The sequence below is a fragment of the Sarcophilus harrisii genome, chromosome X, assembly GCF_902635505.1.
Source record: "Sarcophilus harrisii chromosome X, mSarHar1.11, whole genome shotgun sequence".
Classification (NCBI taxonomy): domain Eukaryota; kingdom Metazoa; phylum Chordata; class Mammalia; order Dasyuromorphia; family Dasyuridae; genus Sarcophilus; species Sarcophilus harrisii.
Genome location: NC_045432.1, coordinates 68,756,826 through 68,779,141, shown reverse-complemented (window position 1 = coordinate 68,779,141; position 22,316 = coordinate 68,756,826).

Below are 22,316 nucleotides of genomic sequence, written 5' to 3'. Positions count from 1 at the left end.
ATACCCAATGCTTTCTCATGATGGGGCAGAGATTCCCTGTAGCATCCTTCTTGCCATTTGTGCATCCAATTGATTGCAACTGTATCCAGAAGAAAGAGAACAAATGTTTAGTTGCTTCTCCTGCCAAATCATAGATTAAATTTGGAAACATACCGTTGATGGACAATTAAAACTCAGAAACATGGGGCTTGCCAACCCAAAGCCAGGAGGCCAAGATAAGAAAGAGCAGAGTGAGATTTTTGGTTTTTTTCAGTTGTTTTTTGATAAGGTAAAAAGAGGGCCAAAAATTTAGTTTTAATATTTAAAGTGCTCTGTTGTTCTCTATATTCTTTTACTTTTCTAAAAAGAGTTGATTCTTTCTGGTGGCAACCATCCCAAGCGTTAGGGTTTGTCAAAGCCATAATTTATCCACTTTCAAAGCAAGAGCCATCTGTTTGGAAAAGGGTTTGAATCTGAAGCTTTTGTAACAAACAAAACCGTTGAATATGGGTACATTTTTTGCACGTGTGAAATGACAGTCGACAAGGAGGTTTTCCCCAAATGTTTATAAAATAAGGATGAAAGCCCATTTTAATTGGAATGCATTTTGAGATGGTTTCTTTTAAAAAATGCCATCACTTGGCACTCTGAGCCACTTGAGTGTTCCTGGGCCCAGGATAATTAATTGATCAGGTCTCCAAAATGGAAAAATCTTAGAAAATCTTTTCTTTTTGCTTCTGCCTTGATTTCCTTCCCCTCCCCCCCCCCCACCAATGTTGGAGTCCTGATGCATTACAGCAGAGCTATTCCATGGTGGCAATAGGGGGAGGGTGTGGTTCTTTGCTATACCAAAGAAATCTACTCAGGACTCTTGTGCCGGTGGGTGCTTGTATCTATTCGGTGTCATGAAGATCTTTGCAATATGACTTCCTTGAAAGTCAATGGAAGCTGAACAGACATCCTGAAAGTTTCTTGGAGAAATGTAATGACCACTTGGCGGACTCTTGGCCTCCTCTAACAAATTTCCTCAGCCCTACTCTGTTAGAAGGAGGATCATTTAACCAACGAACAACTATATTGAACGGAAAAGCTGGAAAGCTGGCAGTATCAAAGATATTTGTGAGAGAACATTGAGATGAACTTGTAACAATCATCAAACAGCTGCAATCAACACCCGTGTCATGGGAACACGTTTTCCTCCAGACTGCAACATGTCAAAACAAAATCCAATTGCCAGAGGCCAATGGGAAAGCTGTTTGGATGCCAGTCTAGTGAAAGAGGCCATCTGAAAAAGGTATTCAGTGCTATATGCATGCTCAGCCCTCCGCAGCGCTCTCCCTTAGAGTTTGGTGGATATCTTTTGTAACTTGGTGCCTGCTTTTGTTCTCTTAACAGCTTGCTTCCCATCATTTCTTTCTTTTCCAACACTCCCGCTATGCTTCAAGGCCAAGTCACTAGAGTGGAAGACCATTATCTGGATAATTCATATAAAAATTGCTTTTGCTTGAATTCCACATTGTAATTGGTCTTCCTTGGTGTGACCCTAGTGCCAGGCTCAAATAGTAAGACTCCCAGCTCTGTGATAGTCAGGCCGACTTTGGTGGGGAAGCTCCTTATGTCAATCTATCACAGAGTATGGAAGAGAATAGATGCAATTATTTGGACAATTCAGGCAAAAAACAACAGCAACAACCTGCAAATGACCCACTTCTGCCTGAATTACTTAAATAATCTTAAATCATATAATTGCCTCCATTCTCCGTCTCACTTTAATCTATTTTTGGCATGATTGTGGCAGAAAATACAGATCTTCTACTTGGGTGAAGGTAGTAAGCTCGCTCGCTCGCTCTCTCTCTCTCTCTCTCTCTCTCTGTCTCCCTCTCTCTTTTAACTTCCTTGTGACTCACACAGAAAATATCATTAAAGCTATTCAAGTGTGAAGAGCTTGGATTTTATTGGCTTGTATCAAGCAGTGTGTTAATTACCTTTTGCAAAGTTAACTTCTCACTCAAGTGTTTGGGTTTTTTTTTTTTTGTTTGTTTGTTTTTGTTTTGTTTTGTTTTGTTTTGTTTTGTTTTGTTTTTTGGTCTCCTATGCCTGTTTTTGTTTTTTTGTTTTTTGGGGATTTTTTAAACTATAGGATTCCTCTAATTTTATGTGACTATTGTATTATGGTACACATGTCTTGGTGTCAACCTTTACCCATAAAATAAGTAAATACAAATTATCAATACTATAATTCATAAGCAGAAGTAAGAGCAATAAAACCTACCAAGGCACTCGAGAAACCATATCCCTAGTCCCTGGAGGAATAAATCAAGCTAGCTTTGGAAGTCCTGCCCCAGGGCTCAGCTGTCAGTGAGTTAGCAAGCAACTGCAGACTTATCTAGTACTTATCTAGTACATGATACATAGGTGGTCCTGGGCCAGGTCACACCTTACATTCCATCCAGCCAAATGACCATGTTCCATACTGCCATTCTCTTTCTCCATTCTTCCTCTTGCTCAGGGCACAATAATCTAATTAGTTTTAATGTTGCTTCTGGGAAGCACCTAACTGCCCTTTGCATCTGGATCATTTCCATGTTGCTAAGAGAGCCACAGAGTATCACTCTCCTGTAAGTGTTAAACTCCCTTATTAGAACTTCCTTGAGGACAGGAACTATTTCACTTTTATGTTATATTGTATTTTCACTATATATTATATTTCATTTTCTCTCCAGCACCTAATACAGTGTTGAGCGTGTGGTTATCATTTAACAAATACTTTTTTTCATTCTTTCATTCATTCATTCAAGAATGGCTAGAACAATTAGGTAATGTGAAATGCAAGAGCAATAAAGGTACTTATACTCTCGGTCTGCAAATCAACTTGGTCAGTATGAGGTGGAGAAGGCCCAGTTAGCCGGTATAAATAAGTGGTTGTTCAATTTTTTTTTCTTAAATGATAAAGAATAATAGTAACAATTATACAGCACATTAAAGTTTTCAAAGCAATTTATGTACATTATCTGTGTCACTACTGTAGGTCTGAATGGCAGAAGTATGTAAAAAAAGAAATTATCCCCTTCACATAAAGGAGTATAGTCCTAAATAAGTCGATTCCCAAAATAGTAGAAAGACCAGTGAATTTGGAGGTAGCAGGCCTAAGGTTTAAATCACAGCTCTGATACATACTATATGTGTGACTTTGTACAAGTTCACAGATAGCATACTTGTGAAATGTACAGATGGCATGGATTTGGGAGGAAGAGCTAATACGAGAGATACTGGCGGGAGTCAGGATCTGAAAAAAAGAAAACAAAAAAAATATCCTCCTCAAAACCAAACTTGATGGGCTAGATTTTACAGCAGTCCTCATAGTGTAGTCCAAAGAATTGTTGGGGTCTCTGGAAACCCTTTCAGAGAGTCTACAGATTCAAAATTATTTTTTATTTCTAATATAGTAAATAGCTATAAATATAACCCATGTGAACAAAAACTCTTTGAACAGATCCTCGATAGTTTTCGAGAACAAAGGTTTGAGCACCACTGGGCTAGAACAATGGTTATTGTATGACATGTAATAAGAATAAATGTATTCCAGTTCAGAAAATCAGTGGGCCCACTATGAGAAGGGAGAGGAAGAGTTATACAGTAATTTGAAAAAGATCTGGGAATTTTAATGCATTTCAAACTCATTGTGAGCCAAAAGTAGGCAAGAATGTTGGTGCAATTTGGGGCTATATTAAAAGAAGCTTAGCTTCCAGGAATAAGGAAGTGCTGGTATTCTGTTCTCTGCCCAACAAATCAGGTCATTCCTAGAGTATTGTGTTCTAGGTGCCACATTTACAGAAAGACATTGATAGGTTCCCTCACTTTGAGGGGAGCTGGTCTTCAAAAGAAAGGACATGTCAGCCTTTTCCTGGGCCACGTAGTCATAATAGGTGATTACAACCAATAGAGATCAAATATAGACTGGAAGTCTGAGGGGCAAACCAAAAGAAAAATATTATTATTAATAATAATAATAATGATAAAGTGATTTGTTTCAAGTTTGCAAAGCACTTTACATGTGAACTCATTTTATCCTCAGGAGATAGGGGCTATATTTATCTTCATTTTTACAAACCAGTTGTGCTACAGCCAGAAAGTATCTGAGACCACAGTTGAGTTCAGGTTTCCCCCACTCCAAGTCCAGCGCTCTACCCACTTTGCCAACAGCTAGCTCAACTACTACAAACCATTTCCTGATCAAGCTAAATTTCAAAAAAAGGGATTCTATTCAGAAAAACAAAAAGGAAGGCAATTGAACCAGTAAAGGTTCTGATTGCTAGAGAACACTAGGAAATAAGTCAAGCAGAAAAATAAGGGGCCCATAACGATTTCCTATATTAGAAACTGAGATCAAACATTAAAATAAAATATGGGGGTGAAATAATATAGAGAGCGCTATACTGTGGCATTTCACCCCAGATAAGTCCATAAAAGAAATACACCCACATATATACATATATATGTATCTATATGCATGCCATCCTATATATATCTCCTCTACATGTACCTGTCCAATCTCCCCTAGTAAACTCTTAGCAATTTAAGAGGAAGGAGACCCCTTTGTTTCGTGTCACCCAGGGCAATCTCATACACATCAGACGCCTTAGAAATGTTTGTCCAATTCTATCGAAGCCCTAAGATAAAAGCCAGACCGGACCTGGGGGGCAGTGACTTCGGCGTGTACAAATGATTTAGGACAATTGGGGGAACGGTTAAAAATGACTGGCTGTGAAATTGAGGAACAAATGAGTATGGGGCACGACCAGCGATTTCTTCGGCGAGGGAACTCCTGGAGTGCCAATTCCTTTCACCAAAGCAGATGCTTCTATGACAGGGTAGATAATCCGGAGATTGCGTTCTGAAGCACATAAAGGTTAAATGACTTTGCTAGGGTCACACGGCTAATAAGCATCAGAGGTGGGATTTAAATGCGGGGCTTCTCAATTCTAATTTCAGCACCATATAGTGATTATAGTGGCAACACGCTGCCTCTAAAATCTGGGAAATGTGCCTCAGAATGAACACTTAGAAAATAAATCACCGGTGATTTGAATCAAAACATTTCTTTCAGGAGTGAGCAGTTTGAAACAATGCCCTGCTATTTGTCTGAAGCTAACCTCTAGATGCAATAAGCTTAGTTTACCAAGATTGCATGTGCTGCCACAGACTTACAGTATGGCTTAGGGGGAAACAGAATACTTTTTTCTTGCTCGCTTGGATAAAAGACAATTTTTTCAGTGATGGATGAAACATTTAAGGATTAAAATAATGTAAAAAAAACCTAGCAAGGATCTATATAATATCAGCTGAGCATCTATAATAATCCTTGATATTTCTATAGCACTGCCTCAAAGTTTATAAAACATTTTCTATATAGTATCTCATTTAGTCCCTAGTAGGCACTGAATTCATAGGATCAAAGATTTGCAGCTGGAAGGAACCTTAGAAATCATCTGGTTTAGTGATTCTTAAACTTTTGGGCCTCAGGCCTCTTTACCTTTAAAAACTTATGAAGGGGTAAATCACGTGGGTTGTGTGTAATGGTGGGCTTCCAGGGGCTGTTAAGATGAGGAGAGCTCTAGGTTGGGAATCAGGAAGACCTGAGTTCCAATTCAACTTCAGGCAGTTAGTAGCTGGGTGATCCTGGATAAGTCACTTAACCCTGCCTGCCTCAGTTTCTTCATCTATATAATGAGTGGGAGAAGCACCCGTGTCTTTGCTAGGAAAATGTGAAGCTAGATCATGAAGAGTCAGACGGACTGAAAGGCCTGAACAATGACAAACTTACATAGAGAGTAAATGGCAGAGATGGTAGTTGGTCCTCTGATTTAAAAAATCCTTTAATCTTTTCACATTGCACCACAACAGTGAGGTTCAGAGAGCAAAGTGAAAAGGGAGGGACAGCAGAGGAAATGAGTAAACAGGACTGTTTACTAGAAGTGGGCTACACTGCACGTCTCCATAGCTCTTCCGGTCCCGCTATGTGGTATAAAGGAAAGAGCATCACATACTTGAATCAAGAAATCTAAGTTCTGCTCTCCCCTTCCATAAGCACAAGTTGCTTGAGCCCCAGGGCCCCTCCACATCTGTAAATATTACCATTAATGTAACTTCTCTAAACTTCAAGTTGCTCATTCAGACTTCATGACCTCTAAAGTTCCTTTTAGCTTTAACATACTAAACTAAAGCCCATGAAATAATGCACACAGAACTCTTAGAGAATCTGGAAACATGACTACCCCCCCACCCTGTCCCAGAGGCTACTATCCACGAGTCAGACATTCAGTTCTAGGCACTTCCAGTGATACCAGTGGCCTCTATTCAGAGGCCCCCCATGTGCCAAGCCACATGGCCTGTGCGCTGGGACCATAAGGGTCCCTGGGGATCCGTGCAGGATCACCACCTTCGGGAACCTCAGAGACCCACTTGGCCAACTTCCTTTTCCAGACCCGAAGGATGTGACCATACACTCACACACCCCCAGCTCCTGAGCATGGAGACACACAGACAGACGCCCCCATGCACAGACAGATACGTCCACATCAATAACTATTCACTGAGCACAAACCTATGGGCCAGACATCGTGCTAGGTGCTGAGACACGTGCAGCACAGGCATCGCCGTAATATACAGCTATACCCATACTCAGAACCACATACACAAGCACACATCTCTGGGCAGCCGTGTGCATGCAGTAGAAACACTCACGCAGAGCAATCCCTACATCGCAAGTTTACACCATTTCCCCAATTTTTATGTATATTATATATATATTATTACATTATATCATATTATACACAGACACATACGTACACGGGCCGGGCACATCTCCGGCGGGCAGCGAGGCGGGATCAATCCCTTTGCTCTGGGTTCTAGAGTGGCTCCCACACACAGAAGCCCATGGCCCGCTTGATCTGGCCGCTGGGAGCTTCTCAATCCTGGTCAAATGGGCCCTAGTTTCTCCTTCACTCTCAGAGGGCTCAGCACCAGGGGCCAGTCGGGGTTTCCGGGCCTGGCGGGCAGAGCCTCTGTTCCCACCTGCCCGGCCAGCCGGCTTCCCCGCACTATCGCAGACATTGTACACTGTGGTCCCGCTGCTTTTAAAAAGCAGGTTGGGTCCAGCGCTGTGGGCGGCCTCCTGCGTGCTCCTCCCCAAGAGACAGAGGGAGATCACCCAAAACTGGCCCTCTGGTAAGTTCCATCTGAGCCCCGGGAGGACCTGGCGGAGGAGGACCTGGCCGAGGAGGATCACGGGGTGGGGCCGGACCGCATCGCACCTGGCTGCCCCCAAGGCTTCCCGCCCAGGCTCCATCCGCCCTGGAATTGAGGCCGTCAGGCCTTATCCGGCCCGGGGGAGCCTTTGGGGACTCGGCCTGGGGGAAGCTGAGGTGGACCTGGCAGCCAAGCACCAAAGTTACTTAGGTAGTTCTTGACCATTTAACTAACGGGTGCTGTTGTTTTCCTTAGGCCGCTATCATTATTGTTATGGATTTTTGTGCCCCTAAGCCCATTTTCCCTGAGAGCCCGTGGGCTTTTTCTTTTTTATGCAATTGTGCATTGTAAGGGGCTTTTTAGGAACACGTGACATTGAAGGAGAATTGACATAAATTGAATCTAAGGCCTAGTGACTTCAAGACTTCAACAAGAGGTAGCTGTCCAATGCTGCCTCTGAGACTCCTCCCTCCGCAAGGAGCCAGGTGCCCCGTGGGTGCAGATAATAACTCGGGAGCTCCCCCGCACTGGTGGGCAGCCACGTGACAAAATTAGCTCCCAGGAAAGGCATTTAGTGAAATAGCATAGTCAGAAAAATCACAATGGAACCCCCTCCCCCCCCCCCAATAAATTTGGGACATGCTGTCCCCCAGATCTATAAGCCACTCATGAGGACAGTGAACACACGTAAGGATCACACAGGAGAAACACATGTAGCCAAGTCCCACAAGGAAGGGGTAACACATCTGATGCTGCTGCTGACATCCTTGAGGTTGTTCTTGCGGGCTCTGCTCCTCCACTGGAGGTGTTGCTGTTCTCATGGTGACTGATGGGCCTGTCAATTAAGCCAAATGTGTTGTGAAAATAAGTATAAAGTACTTTCCAAACCTGAAGGAGCCATATAAATGCTGCTGCTGCTGTTGTTCTGGTTACCTTTCAGGCCTCCAGGCTGGTGATGACCTCATTCCTGAACCTGAGATTCCTGTTGAGCCCAAGCCATGTTTTTAGAGGAATCCTGGGTGTTTTGGTAAATGATCAAGATGTCTGTGTGTGGGGGGAATTTATTTAAAACCCTTAAATTTAATCTGTATTGTTAACACTTTCTTTAGTCGTACAAGGAAACAATGACTAAAGCACTGATTTGTAGCTGATTTCTAAGGTCTAAAGGCTCACATTGAAATTTTACCCATGGGCTTGTCCCAGTGTGCCCTGGGCCTCTGGGGTTTTTGTTGCTTACAAACTTGGCTACTCAGTATATAACAGTGCTCTCTGCTGCTGCTTCTGGGCCCATCTCTTCAGGTTCCCCTAAGCCATCTCAGCCTCTGCGTGGCTAGGTTATTGTGACTAGAACCTCTCCCTGAAAAAGGCAGGCTAAGAGCTCTTAATTCATTTTTTTTTGCTTTATTTTTTTTAAAATTTTAATAGCCTTTTATTTACAGGTCATATGTATGGGTAACTTTACAGAGAGCTCTTAATTCATATCCACCACATCCAGTCAAAAGACAGAATTTCCTCCAGCCTGACACTGTCTTTTCTTTCTAACCCTGAGGCGCTGAGCAAGAACATTTGTTGAACTGTTCTACCCCCCTCTTCTCTCTTGTCTGGGTTCAAGTATCTTCCCTTTGAGACGAGAACTTGTAGAACCTTGGGCAGGGGGTGACCTAGGAGGTCTCGGAGGTCCTTTCCAATTCAAGATGGAGGATCCAATGATCTTGTGTCAAGTTTGGAATTCAAAGCCCTCTCTTACTAATAACTATTCAATTTAGGATTTAGGATTCCAAGGCTTTGCACGCAAATACATGTGAATAAAAAAAAATAAGGTAAGGAGACAAGGCCATCCCTCTCTACTCACCTAGCCAGCATTTGTGTTTTTATTATTTATATATTTCAGCAGCAAAACCAGATCGCTCTAATGCTATATTTTGACCAGGAACAAACTCCTGCCTCCATACTGTACATTTCCATTCCATCTTCTTTCTAGGTTTCTGTGACACGGTTGTCCTTTTAAAAGGATCGTGCACATGAACAGCAGCCTTCTGCCCACCCCCGTTCAGCATATACCATCTGTTTCATTTCTCCAATTTGCTACTAATAATAGTGTGATAGGCTACGGAGACCCAGTTATACTGAAATGGAGCACCTGGGAAGGGCAGACCATCCGAGCTCAGCTCCATCAGTTGGAACAGCTGGAGTCTGCCAAAAGGAGATCAAGCAGGGGCATGCGGTCTGTGCAAAGAGGGAGGAACCTCTGCCGCTCTCCTGAATGTGATGGGACCCCGGCAAGGTTTGAAGCAAGACTTGCAAAGAGAAATGCATAATTTTGAGAAAATAAGGGCCTGACTGAAAAAAGAATTCCTACCCCCATCTTCTTCTGGCCTCTGCATAATGGTGAAGTCTTATCAAAGGGTTTCACTGAGATGCAGCTGCAAGGCACGAGTAGATAAGGCAGCCCTTATAGTTTGCATTTGAGAAATCTGTGACCCATGGAGCCGGCATATTTAACTAGGGGGAGGGACATATGGGAAAGAAGTCTTTTGGAGACCGAGATGAAACGGAGCTATGTCTGCAGCCGTGTGGGGATGGCCTGAGTATGTCTGAGTGTTTTATTTTTTTTAAGAGGATGGAAGCCAATAGAGCACGGTTCTTAACCTGGGGTCTCCGAATTTGTTTTTAAGAATATTCTGAGAACTGTATTTCAATATAATTGGTTTCCTTTGTAATCTAAAGTATTTGATTTGATGCATTATTCTGAGAGAGACTATAGTTTCGCTAGGCAGCCAAGGGGGTCCTTGACACAGAAAAGGTTCCAAACTTGAGAAACGGAGGCTTCCCTAACATTCACTTAAGGGACTCTGCGGTGTGACACTGCAGACAGAATGTGATCGGTTAGATGGGGCTCCTATATCCTATGCTCTTCCCCTTGCTTAAGATTAAGCTGAAAATGGAATCTGCAAAGGCATATTAAAATGGAAAGAAGGCTTCTTGGTAGCGGAAGACTAGTTTCACTTACTCTCTGTATGACTTTAGGCCTGTCATATAGCCTCTCTAGACCTCAGTTTTTCCTACCTCTAAGGAGAAATTGGATTAGAATCAGGACTTCTTAAACTTTTCCCACTCACTCTCACTTTTTGCCCAAGAAATTTTTATGTGACTCTGGGTAGAGATCTATAGAAAACAGGTATACAAATCAAACATTTACTGATATGAAATCATAATTTCGTGATTTCCACATTCTGTTACAAGACTCCACAGTTTAAAAAACTGGGGTCTAGGTAACCTCTCAGGGCCTTACCATTTCTAAGCCTCTCTCTCTCTGTCTCTCTCTCTCTCTCTTTGTCTCTCTCTCTCTGTCTCTCTCTCTCTCTCTCTCTCTCTCTCTCTATATATATATATATATATATATATATATCCTATGACAATCAATTTTGTTAAATGCTGCCAACGGGATTGGATGACTAGGAAGATGAAAATAAAGGCCCAATCCTGTGTTACTATATGTTCATTTTTGTATGCCTATGGATGGAGCAGGGGGCACGATACCAAATAGAGATCATTCGTCTTTCTGAGCCTCACTTCGGATTGCCCAGCTTGGACACCTGCAGGAAAGGTTCGCTGGCAGCTGAAAACGGTGGCAAAGTTATGTGAGGCATGGGAATTTCCACCATGCCAACCTTTCTCCAGCTCCAAAGAAAATAACTCCATGGAAGCTCTGCTCACATCCCAGCGGGGGAATGTTGTTACAGCTGCTTGGCCTGTCAGAACCATACCCACACTCTCTAGTGATTCAGAACACTAGAAGCCATTGCAACACCATTTATAACTGGCAATATACCCTTGCAAATGAGGGGTGGGGCAAGCTGCAGTGCTCTCTTTTTGTTTGGATATATTGGTATGACTTGTGAACCTTGCTCATTCTGTGCTGCTCTGCAAAACAATTATCACATCTAATTTCTTCCATTTCTGTTCAAATTAGAAATCTTTTCCAGGAAATAGTTCAAAATGTTGACAAATGATAGAATAAGCATTCTATTTCCAAGAGCCATTTCGAACACGTACACACACCACCTCTAGTAGTCTGCTGGAACTATGTATGCTTCTAATTTACATATTCAATAACAACTTAAATCACAAACATGGAGAGACCATGCTTCTTATTTGGCTCCCGATTTTTAAAGCCTACTTCTTTCTTACCCTACTTCCATCCCTCTTCCTTTCTCCCATTCTTTTGGAGAAGAGGGTGGGGAGGGAATCACTGCTGGGGTTTACAGGGACTCAGGGTAACTACCTCTCTCCTCGGTGCTCAGTCCTCCTGTTTTGTACCGACCACGTTGCTCTGGGCTTGTTTGAACTTCTCAATGGGGAAAACAGGCTGTCATTCTCACATTCGTTGGCTACTCACCTTTTCCTTGACTTCCCAAGGAAAGCTGAAAATTACCATAATGTTTTTGCCTTTAGTTTAGGATTTCCTCCAAGAAAGGAATATATAAAAAAAGTTACAAATATGAATCGTGTATAGAGTAGTTTATTTATACTCAGAAAAGGGAGCGATAAGCAAGAAAGAATCATAGAAGGATTAAACCCAAATCCAAAAACCTATCATTACTAGTACAGCCATTTAAGAGGTTAATAATCAAGCCTTGTTGGCACATAAGCAATTGTTTGTTGCAAGGCTGCTAAATTGCCACTTCATGTTTTACCTCAATCAAGATAATCTAATACCAAGTCTAATGCAATACCAAACATGATGTAAGTTTGATATCTTCTTTAAATGGCTCCTCTCTCTCTTTCTCTAGAGCTGAATCTTCCCTTAGTACCAAAACCACTCTGGTTACTGACATCACATTGGACCACTCTGGTAGCCTTCAAGGACCTCATGACCTTGTAAAAATCATAAAGTTTTCTGAAATCATCTGTCTTGAAGTTGCCATCTTAGTCACCTAGTTGGGGGAGGAGGGGAGAGTGTGGCAGAAGAAAACCCAGGAAAAAAGAAGCAGCCCTATTCCAGCACAGAGCTTGCCTAAGCTCTGAGTAGGACATGAAATCACAGTTATAAGAGACCAGTGAAAGATATTGTTTGGCCATTTCCCGTACTGGATCCTCCCAGATGCAGCTCTAAATGTTCAGCTTGCTTTAAAGACAGAAAAGAAGAGCTGAGCCAAGTACTGGTTAGCTCGTTTAAAATATCCTTGGAACTCTGGATCAGCAGTAAATTAGACTTTTCATCATCACATAGTACAAACTCCTGACTCGTCTTGGGCTATAGGAAGCAGTCAGAAGATATCTATTCATGCACTTGACTAAATTATTGACTGGACATCCCATAGAGGGGATGCCATTGGGGCAGCTACACTTTTCTCATCAAGTTAAGCGAAAAACCAACAGCAGAAAACAGAAGCATGAGGTAGAGTATGCATGGTGTCTTGTAGAGGTATGAAATAATCAAATTTGAAGAGCAGGAATTCTAATTATATATTGATTTTTAAATTAGTTCTCAAATATTACCTGTCTTGTTTCCAGACCAGTGTGTATGTTCAGCAGCATTAACAAACTAATAGATGATAGATAAATGGAAAAGTCATTTATTGAGCATTTACTATGGGCCAGGAATTGTGTTACGTCTTAAGGATTTAAAAAAAACTTCCCATAAGAAAGCATGTCACTCCCTGTCCTCAAGGAGCTAATTTTCTAATGGAGGAAGACATGGAATGGGAGGTGAAAATGGGTAGGCAGTGAGTACCAACATGATGGGGCAAGGCAAATGATAAGTAAGGACAGATGGGAGAGTGTTCTGGGGAGAAGTGAACAGCATGGCCGAGATACCTGATCATATATGGTGAATCTGGACAAAAACTCACCAGGCATTGTAATGGGCTGAGGTTTGAGTTGATGCACTGAGGTCCCAAGTACGTGAGGCTAAATAGTAATTGGGTTATACTCTATTAATATACATGATTGGATAAAGAATGGTCCCTGGCCACTCTCCGTGCAAGTCCTGATGTGTTGTAGAGGAAATGATGATTTTGGTGCGTGGAGACAGAGAGACAGGAAGAGAAGCTGGGAGAGATTGAGGCTGGGTTCCATACTCCTAGCTGCTGGTCATGTGGCTGCTGCTCTAGCTAGCTTCTTGATTCAGCTACACACATTGCTATTGCCCATTCTCTTCCACCTCCGATCTTTCTTCACTGAGAATAAAGACTGACGATTTTCCTGACTGAACCTGAATTCCTGACTTCGGCTGATTTTAAAATACGCGGTCTTCACAAGTCATCAAATTGGCCCCGGGGGACTCGGCCCCTGGTATGTACTTGGAGCAGACCGGAACATGTGCTAGGACAGAAGTGAGCGATGTGAAAGAATTTTACTGAATGCCTACCATGTCCTGGGTGCCATCTTAGAGGGAGATAGAAGAAATACAATGTGTTCTCAAGGGTTTTCACAGTTATGGTAGATTTATGTTATCATCAACGTGGGCACTCCCTCGGCTTGGTGCAGCACATAGCCCATATGTCCCTGCTCATGATATGTAATTTTTACCCGTGTTCTTCTATAAATCCTCAGAAGACGGTCTCCTTGATACACTAAAGACCTTCCTTCAGACCCTCTTTTAACCATTCATGGATGCAATTGTACTCAGGTTGTCTGTGTTGTTGCTATACTTGTTAGACATCCATACTTTCTTGTTACGGTATGCCTAGCCCACAGCTTTTCTAAGGATACATTTGCCCAGTGATACATTATACATGCTGCTCCTTGCATGCAAGTCATCGTAGGGAAAATGCTACAGGCTATTTAGACTCATCAAGCATCTCTCCATTGTCCTTTGGGTCAACTATTTTGATTCTTTGGAAATTGCAGTCTTCCATGATTGGTTATATAGCATTATAGCATCCCCTAAGACAATATTGATGTTTCAAAAAGAGTGGAGGTTTTGGTTTTAGGGAAAAGCTTGTGACTGTTGAAAGCTTTGGGCAGTTAAATGCTTCCAGCCTACCTTCTTCCTTCTGTCCGCTTCTGGACCCAGCTTATGGTAGATTCACAGTGCCTATCAGCCCATAATATATGTCCATAGTAGCTCATGTTTACAAAGATTTCCCATAGATTGTTTCATTTGAGCCTCATAATAGCGCCGCATGATTGATAGGGGAGCATGACTAGCCCCCTTTCCCGATGAGCAAAGTCAGCTTTTAAGGAACAAAATGAATTATTCAAGGTCATATAGGAAATACAGAGCTGGGACCCAAATCTAAGGCTCTTTCCACTACTCCACACTGCCTGTCTTGGACATACACATCAGCTAATGCTAATAGTAATGATAATGACAATATTGATACTGATTCTAATGCTAATTAGTACCAAGGGCACTGAACTGTGATTACATAATTATAAGGAAGTCCAAATGAGGAACATGCAGTCTTAGAGTTTCTTTCTCTTATCTCTTATGCACTTAGCTGTTTGCATGTGTTCTCCTCCATTAGATTGGAAGCTTCTTGAGGACAGGGGCCATTTTGTGCTTTTCTTTGTATCCTCAGCATTTAGTACGATGCCTGACACATAACAGGGGCTTCATGGCTTGTCGACTGAGTGTTGTTGATTCATCATCATCCCATCCACGCTGAGCTTAAGTCCTGTCCCTCCTTTGACCTTTTATGCTTCCGTAGCTTTAGAAAATCTACTTTCTTTTCCTTAGCTTTTGGCAGCAGCCTTTGAGTTCACTCTGTGCTTAGGCGCTTTCACTGTTCTTATAATGCTGTGGATATGCTTTTGTATTCATCCTCTCTTGCTCTCGATTTCATCTTTTTATCATCTACGTTGGTTGGTTAGCTCTCTGTGCACCAACATTTATCTTTCCAGACAACTCTCTTTATTCCTCTTCATTGGCAGCTTCCCTTTGAGCCTTCAGGATTTCATCACGAGTTTCCCATCTCTCTTGGGATGCTTTTGCTTGTATAATCTTAGTCCATAGGACCTCACCCATCCTTCCTCTGAACCCTTTTGAATCTGTTCTCAAATCAAGGACACATGTCAGACAATGTATATCCAGATTTCCTTTCCTCTATTCCAAGAGAGGCAACATGGTGTAATGGATCAGTGAATCAACCCCAAAACCAAGAAGACCCAAGTAGAAGTCTTGCCTGAGGTACATACTACTTGTGTGACCCTGAGCAGACCACTTATCCTCAGTACTCCAGACATCTCCTCAAAACTAGAATTTTAGAACATGTTAAACTGTCTTGTGGGAGGTTCCTTTCCTCCCAGTATTCCTTACAGTCCTCTCTCACTCCAGTCCAATTCACCTGCATGTCATGTCATCAACTCCCCAATGTTATGGTCTTCTTCAAGAACAAAAGACTAATAACAATAGCCACAATCTTTGTGCCAATGAAATCCCAGGTCCATTTCCTATCATTGTTTTTCTATTACAGATTCAAAAAGTAACATTCTCTCCCCTTAAAGTTCCCATCATTCCCAACCCAGTGACCAGGTGGTCCTTCCTCTTGTTGAAAATCAGATCCAATTCCTACACAGGCTAATTGTGCAATATTTCAGACTCTGATTCTTTTTATACCGTACAATAACGGTTTGGTCATGTATACTTATTTTGTATTTAATTTATACTTTAATATATTTAACAAGTATTGGTCATCCTGCCATCTAGGGGAGGGGGTGAGGGGAAGGAGGGGAAAAATTGGAACAAAAGGTTTGGCAATTGTCAATGCTGTAAAATTACACATGCATATAACTTGTAAATAAAAAACTATTTAAAAAAAAAAGAAAAAAAAAGAAAATCAGATCCAAAATAGAATTCACCCCTCCCTCACCCCCCATTTCTCCCCTTTACCCTTTCTCTCCCTCTCCCTTTCCCTCTCTCTTCCTTTCCCTTTCTCTCCCTCCCCCCCTCTCTCTTTCCCTTCCTTCCTCCCCTCTTCTCCTTTTCCCTTCCCCCCCTAGATTATACTTGGATGACCAAATCACTACTTTTTCTGATTTGATCTTTAACTATTTCTTCATATGAGCATACTTTCTTAATATACTATCCTTTTCCACCACTCCCTTTTACCTATCTAGTTTCTTCTGAGTAGCCTAAATTGATCCAGAGCCATATTTTATCTATGGGTCTCGAGTAACTCTTGAGGGCAAATTTGCCACATTGGATTAGGACCTCTACTTCATCCTACATAAACTGGTAGAAAACAAAGGAGCAGCAGCACGAATGCTTATGGAATATATTCTGAGAACCATAAATCACCCAAGTTCACTAGAACAGAAGCCCAGTTTGGCCATCCAGCTCTTAGAACCAAACATGGGAGATGCAGATGGTGGACCTAGTAAAATCAGAGTGCAAATAGAAGGAGGGTGTGTAAAATGAAGTGGGTCATTTGTGAGGTGTATCCGGCCAGTGTTGGCATTCCCACCAGAGGCATTCCCATTGGCATCTTTCAAATGGTTGTATCAATTCTGATTGAAATTAAGTGGCTCTTTCTCATCTGGCATCATTGTGGCCCTATTAACTGACCCTAAGAACCTTTCCATTGCAAGAAATTTTAGGTTAGTTTTTTTTTAACTTATTCAGGTTGAAATTATTAAAGCAACAGGCCATAATTGAAATTGCTTTTCCTCTTTATTGTGATTCTGATGTTGTTGCAATTTTATATGGCAACATTCCGAAGATATGTCTTTGGAAGTATAAGCCTAATTGTTAAATGAAGTATTTCAGATTAAATTAGAAATATACAGATCATAGTTCTTTGAAAGAGAGACTTTGAGAAGATGTGAATAATTGGCACTAGAGAGACAGCTAATTGGTGGTTTGGGGGCAGAGCTTTAATATGCCATTTTTTTTTTCTTTAAAAGACCTTCAGTGAGTGACTGTTGGCAAGATGGAGATGATGCCAGAATCAAACATAATTGTGATGATGGTGGGGATTTGAAATTGATCCTAATAAGCACTCCATTTATGCCCCAAAGAAATGAATAGATTAAGAGCAATGGCCGATGCTGGAGCCTCCTCCTGGCGGCCTTTGACTTTTTCTTTTTTTCAACCGGCTGGTGGCAAAAACCTTTTTCCAAAGGTTAAAATGTGCCTGCATGGTTAAGGTCTGTTTAATGTCTCCCCACCAGAAGGAGGCAGAAAGATACCAAAGCTGAAGTGTGAAAATAATTTAGAACAGTGATTTTTTTCCCTCCTGCTTTGGTAGCCTTAGGGATAACAGGGCCTGTGATTGCAATGATATAGGGAACTCCCAGGTGCGGAAACTCCTTCTCTTAACACACCTTTTGTGCGTCCTCTGTGTCTTAGAGAGATTCCTAGAGCATTAGGAGGTTAAAGAATCTACTAATAGAAAATGGTTTCAAAAATGAAAGGGGCTTTAAGTCAGAGTTAGGGGCAGAGGGAGCACTCCAGCTTGGCTCTTCCCAGTTCAAAAGCCAGCTCTCTCTCCACTGTGCCCTAGCTCTTCCGATGGTCACCATGCAGTGAGCATGCTCCCAGATAATTCTGAGTTTGACACCGAGAGAGGCCCTGCAATCTCCCTGACCCTCGAGTTAGAGGCCTCATTCCATTAGCTCATGTCTTGAGAGAGAAAGAGGCTAGGCTTCAGCAAAAGTGGAAGTCTTGTTAATGAGCTGTTAATTGTTTACATGCAGCCTGAAGTTGCCTGATGATATTTCTTCTAATTTTACTAATGTATTCCCGGCCCTGCTGCTGTGATGGCCTCAGGCAAACTTGATCATAAAGATGCAGGTGTGCTTAGCAGGTATAATAAAAGTATAATAAAAGTGCAGATGTGCATAGCAGGGCTGTCAGTTGATATGCTCATATCAGCTTAAAAGAACATCACATTGATATAAATTAAAAAATTTATCACTAGGATATGGAGTCCCTGATTGCCCTCCCTCCATCACGCTCTTCCCAGACCCAGACTGATGGGGCCATTTTACAGGAGTTGATATGACTGATTTCCTCTTGCTTTCTTCCTTCAATGGATGGCCTCGTTTTATTCCGAGCACTAAGACACTGACAAGTGACATCACGGCAACAACTTCATTGTATCGGGCTGTTGTGACTATAGAATCTGGAGTTGACATTGCTTTGGAGCAGCATTGGGGGCCGGAGTTTTGGGAGTGGAGAGAGGAGTGATGGGACAAAAATAACAACTGACTGGAGCGCTTGGTCTCCTCATCTAGAGCCCTGATGTTGCTCCGTGGGGAGGGGGAGGTAGAAGAGACCGAAGGTGTGTGCTAGTGATTTGCTTTTTTGTTATTGTTGTTGTTTCAGACCCGGGATTTCATCAATATAGGCAAGTCCCTGGAGGGACATTTCCCTTTCAGTGTGGAATGACATTTTGTAATTTTAGAAAGCATATAAATTGTAGTCTTAGCTTCCGGGGACATTGAGAAAGGTACTAACTTCCTCATGGTCATAAAGATGGTGTCTGTGGGAGGCAGAACTTAACCAGCGGTCTTCCGTACTCCAAAAGTATCTCTGTCCACTGCTCCACACTCCCTCTCATAGTGGTGACATTCGGATTCAAAAGCTCTGTCCGTAGACATGCAAGATATTATTTTTAGATACACTAGGAAATGTCGGCAAGCCATGGATATGGTTCATAGACTTATCTAGCCATTTGGCACCGAAAAGTAGTTTTAAAATACTGTAGAAACAATTGACCCGTGGCTCTGCAATTCCTACCCATAGTACAGAGTTGCTGGTGATTTTTTGTTAAGCATTTATCTCAGGGACCTTGTGGGACTGAGGAGAATGACTGGCTTCTTGCCAAGGCTGAAATGATAGTGCAGCATTTTTTTTATCTCCACAAATTTCAGTAGGAAAGATAAAAGTCATCTAAAATGCTCATTCTTTCTTCTTAAATTTTCTGTTACTGGCACTTTTTCCTTGAGTGGTGGTCACTATGTGCTAGCTGTGGATAAAATATAGATGGTGGAGAATGAATCTTCATGGGTCATAGCATTGCAGACTTGGAAAGGGCCTCAGGGGCCACCCACGTATTCTGACCCTGAGCAGAAATCCTTTCTGCAATGTAGTCAGCGACTTGTCTGTAGAAGGTAAGCTCCTTAAGGGCAGAGACCATTTCGTTTTTGTCTTTGTATCTTCAGCGCCAAGTCTAGAGCCTGGCCCATAGCAGGGACTTAATCAATGAAATTTAGTAATTTAGCCTTTACTTGAAGACTTCTAGTAAGAGAGAACCCATTACCTCCCAAGGCAAAATATTACACGTCAGAATATCTCTAATTCTTAGGATGTTTTTTGAAAGCCCATTTCTCTTATTGTCAGTCTGTCTGTCTTTCTATCCATCCACCCAGATCTTCATTAGTTATATAAATAATTCAAGCATTTATTAAGTATTAGGTAGAGACTGCTAGGTACTAAGGATGTAAAGATGAGAGAAAGGATCTCAGGTCTGGAGCTTACACTTTATTGTCTGGGCAGTGAGTCTGCCCTGTGTATCACCTTGGATATGTGGTGGACTGGATAGGACATTGGACTGGGACCAGGAAGACCTGGATTTCAATATTCCTCTCAGACACTCCCTAGCTGTATCATCTTGGTTAAGTGCCTTCACCTCTGTCTTCATCAGTGTAAAACAGCCTTCTTGATAGCACCTACTTCTGAGGTTAGGACAAAGGCCAAAAGAGATAGTGTCTGCAAAATCCTTTAAAACCTTCAAATGATATGCAAATGTAACTGATTATTATAACAAAGAGATAGGAAAGAATTCCAGATGGGTCTGGCCTCTGTTATCTGTGCCCTGCTTTGAAGGAAGTTGGGATTCTCTAAGGTGGTGGCAGACAGATGTCACCCGAGGAGTGGAGTTGGGAGCCGAATCGGCCAGCTGGGCTGGAATGTCAAGTAGAAGTTGGTGGTAGCCATATTTGTGGGTGGCTGTAAGGATTTAAGGCTGAAGATTTCTTGAAATGAATGAGATGTTTCTGTCCCTCTTCTGGCTCCTTGAATTGTGGGGAAAGTACAGACCTAGCTTTTTTGTTTCTGGATTTTTTATTTGGAGTTTTCTTCGTAATTCGCTTTGAAGTTTGTAACTGCCAAGACTTTCTTTCCTTCCTTTGCCATGTTCTTGTGTGAGGGTTTTTTTTTTCAAACTTGGCCTAGGCGATAGAGGACTGTCCTTGAAGCTAGGGAATCCTGGATTCAAGTTCTACCTTTGGGCCAGCATGGCTATGTGACCCTAGGGAAGTCACTTAACTGCTCACTGTCCTGTTGAACTCTTTAAGGCCTTCAGTTGTAGAGATGATGACTGTCTGCCTTGGTAGCAGGTGTTTCTCCACCAACTAAACTCCAGGTCCTGTCTCTTATATCTCTTGTATTTAAATCATGAAGGTGAATGCAAAGGAGATAATTACATTAAATGTTTAGAAATCTGTGCATTTGGATGTAGCTTTTGTTGATTTATTCAATAAAAGTGATTGATATTTCTCCGAACACTTTTAATTTATCTAAGTAATTGAAGCAAGCTAAGGGTCATTTATACCTCCTGTGCTTGTCATTGGTCACTGTACTCCAGTAGCTCTTATTGTCATTCACCTCTGACTAGTCATGGAATCTCTTATGGGACCCTTGGGTCTCTGACTAGTCATGGAATCTCTTATGGGACCTTTGGATCTCCCAAATTCACAAGCTTGCATGGACTCTTCCATGTACGAAAACTCATTTGTCTGAGATGAGGAAAGAAGAAACAGAGAAAGATAGAGGTGGCCATGAGCTCACCATTGTCATGGTCTGAGAGGAGTCAAGCAGTTCAAAGCAATCCCCTTCTTTAAAAGCAAGAGGCAAGGAGTAAAAGATGGTCAGGTCACCCCTTTTGTATGCCTACTGAGTTCCAGCTTAGCGACCCCAGTCATCAGCCTCATCCTGAGTTTCCCAATGGTCTTTTGGACTGTAACCAGGCAGAGAATATCTGAGCATGTTGTAACGATTACTTACTATAGGCCAGGCTACCCTCATTACATGTAAAATGGATGGTGATGGTAGAGGAGGAGGGTAGGTGGCTAGAAACTCAGCTTTTTTCTTTATTCCCCATGACAAGCCATTCTGCTTTGTGAATTTCTCTATATTGTGATGTAGCTGTTCTCTCATAATTTTTACTTTGTCTTTATATGGCTGAGACAGTTGCTGGCTCATAATTGGTACTGTTTTTTTTCTTTTTTGTTGTACGTTTATTTTTAATACACATTGCTTTATGAGTCCTGTTAGAAGAGAAAAATCAGAGCAAAAAGGAAAACCATGGGAGAGATTTAAAAAAAAAAAACAGAAAAAATAAGTGAATATAGCATGTGTTCATTTACATTTAGTCTCCTTAAATCTTTTTCTGGATGCACATGCCATTTTCTGTCCAAAGTCTGTTGGGATTGCTTTGAATCACTGAACTGCTGAGAAGAACCGAATCTTTCATAGTTGACCATTGCACATTCTTGCTGTTACTATGTACAATGTATTGCTAGTTCTGCTTGTTTCACTCAGCATCCGTTCATGTAAATCTTTCCCGCCTTACTATAATCAGCTTGTTCATCATTTTTATAGAACAATAATAGTCAATTATCTTCATATACCACAGCTTGTTCAGCTGTTCTCCAACTGATGGGTATCCACTCCTTTTCCAATTCATTGCTACCACAGAAAGAGCTGCTACAAACATTTTTGCACGTGTGGGTCCTTTTTTCTTCCTTAATGATTTCCTTGGGATACAGACCCAGTTATGGACTGCTGGGTCAAAGGGTATGCAGAGTTTTATAGCCCTTTGGACATAGTTCCACTTTGTTCTCCAGAATAGTTGGGTCGTTTCACAACTCCTCCAACAATGCATTAGTATCCCAGTTTTCCCGCATTCTTTCCAACATTTATCATTATCTTTTCCCATCATCTTAGCTGATCTGAGAGGTATGAAGTGATACCTCAGAGTTGTTTTAATTTTGCATTTCTCTAATCAATAGTGATTTAGATCATTTTTTCATATGACTATAAATGTCTTTAATTTCATCATCTGAAAATTGTCTGTGTATATTCTTTGATCATTTATCAATTGGCGAGTGACTTGTATTCTTATAAATTTGACACA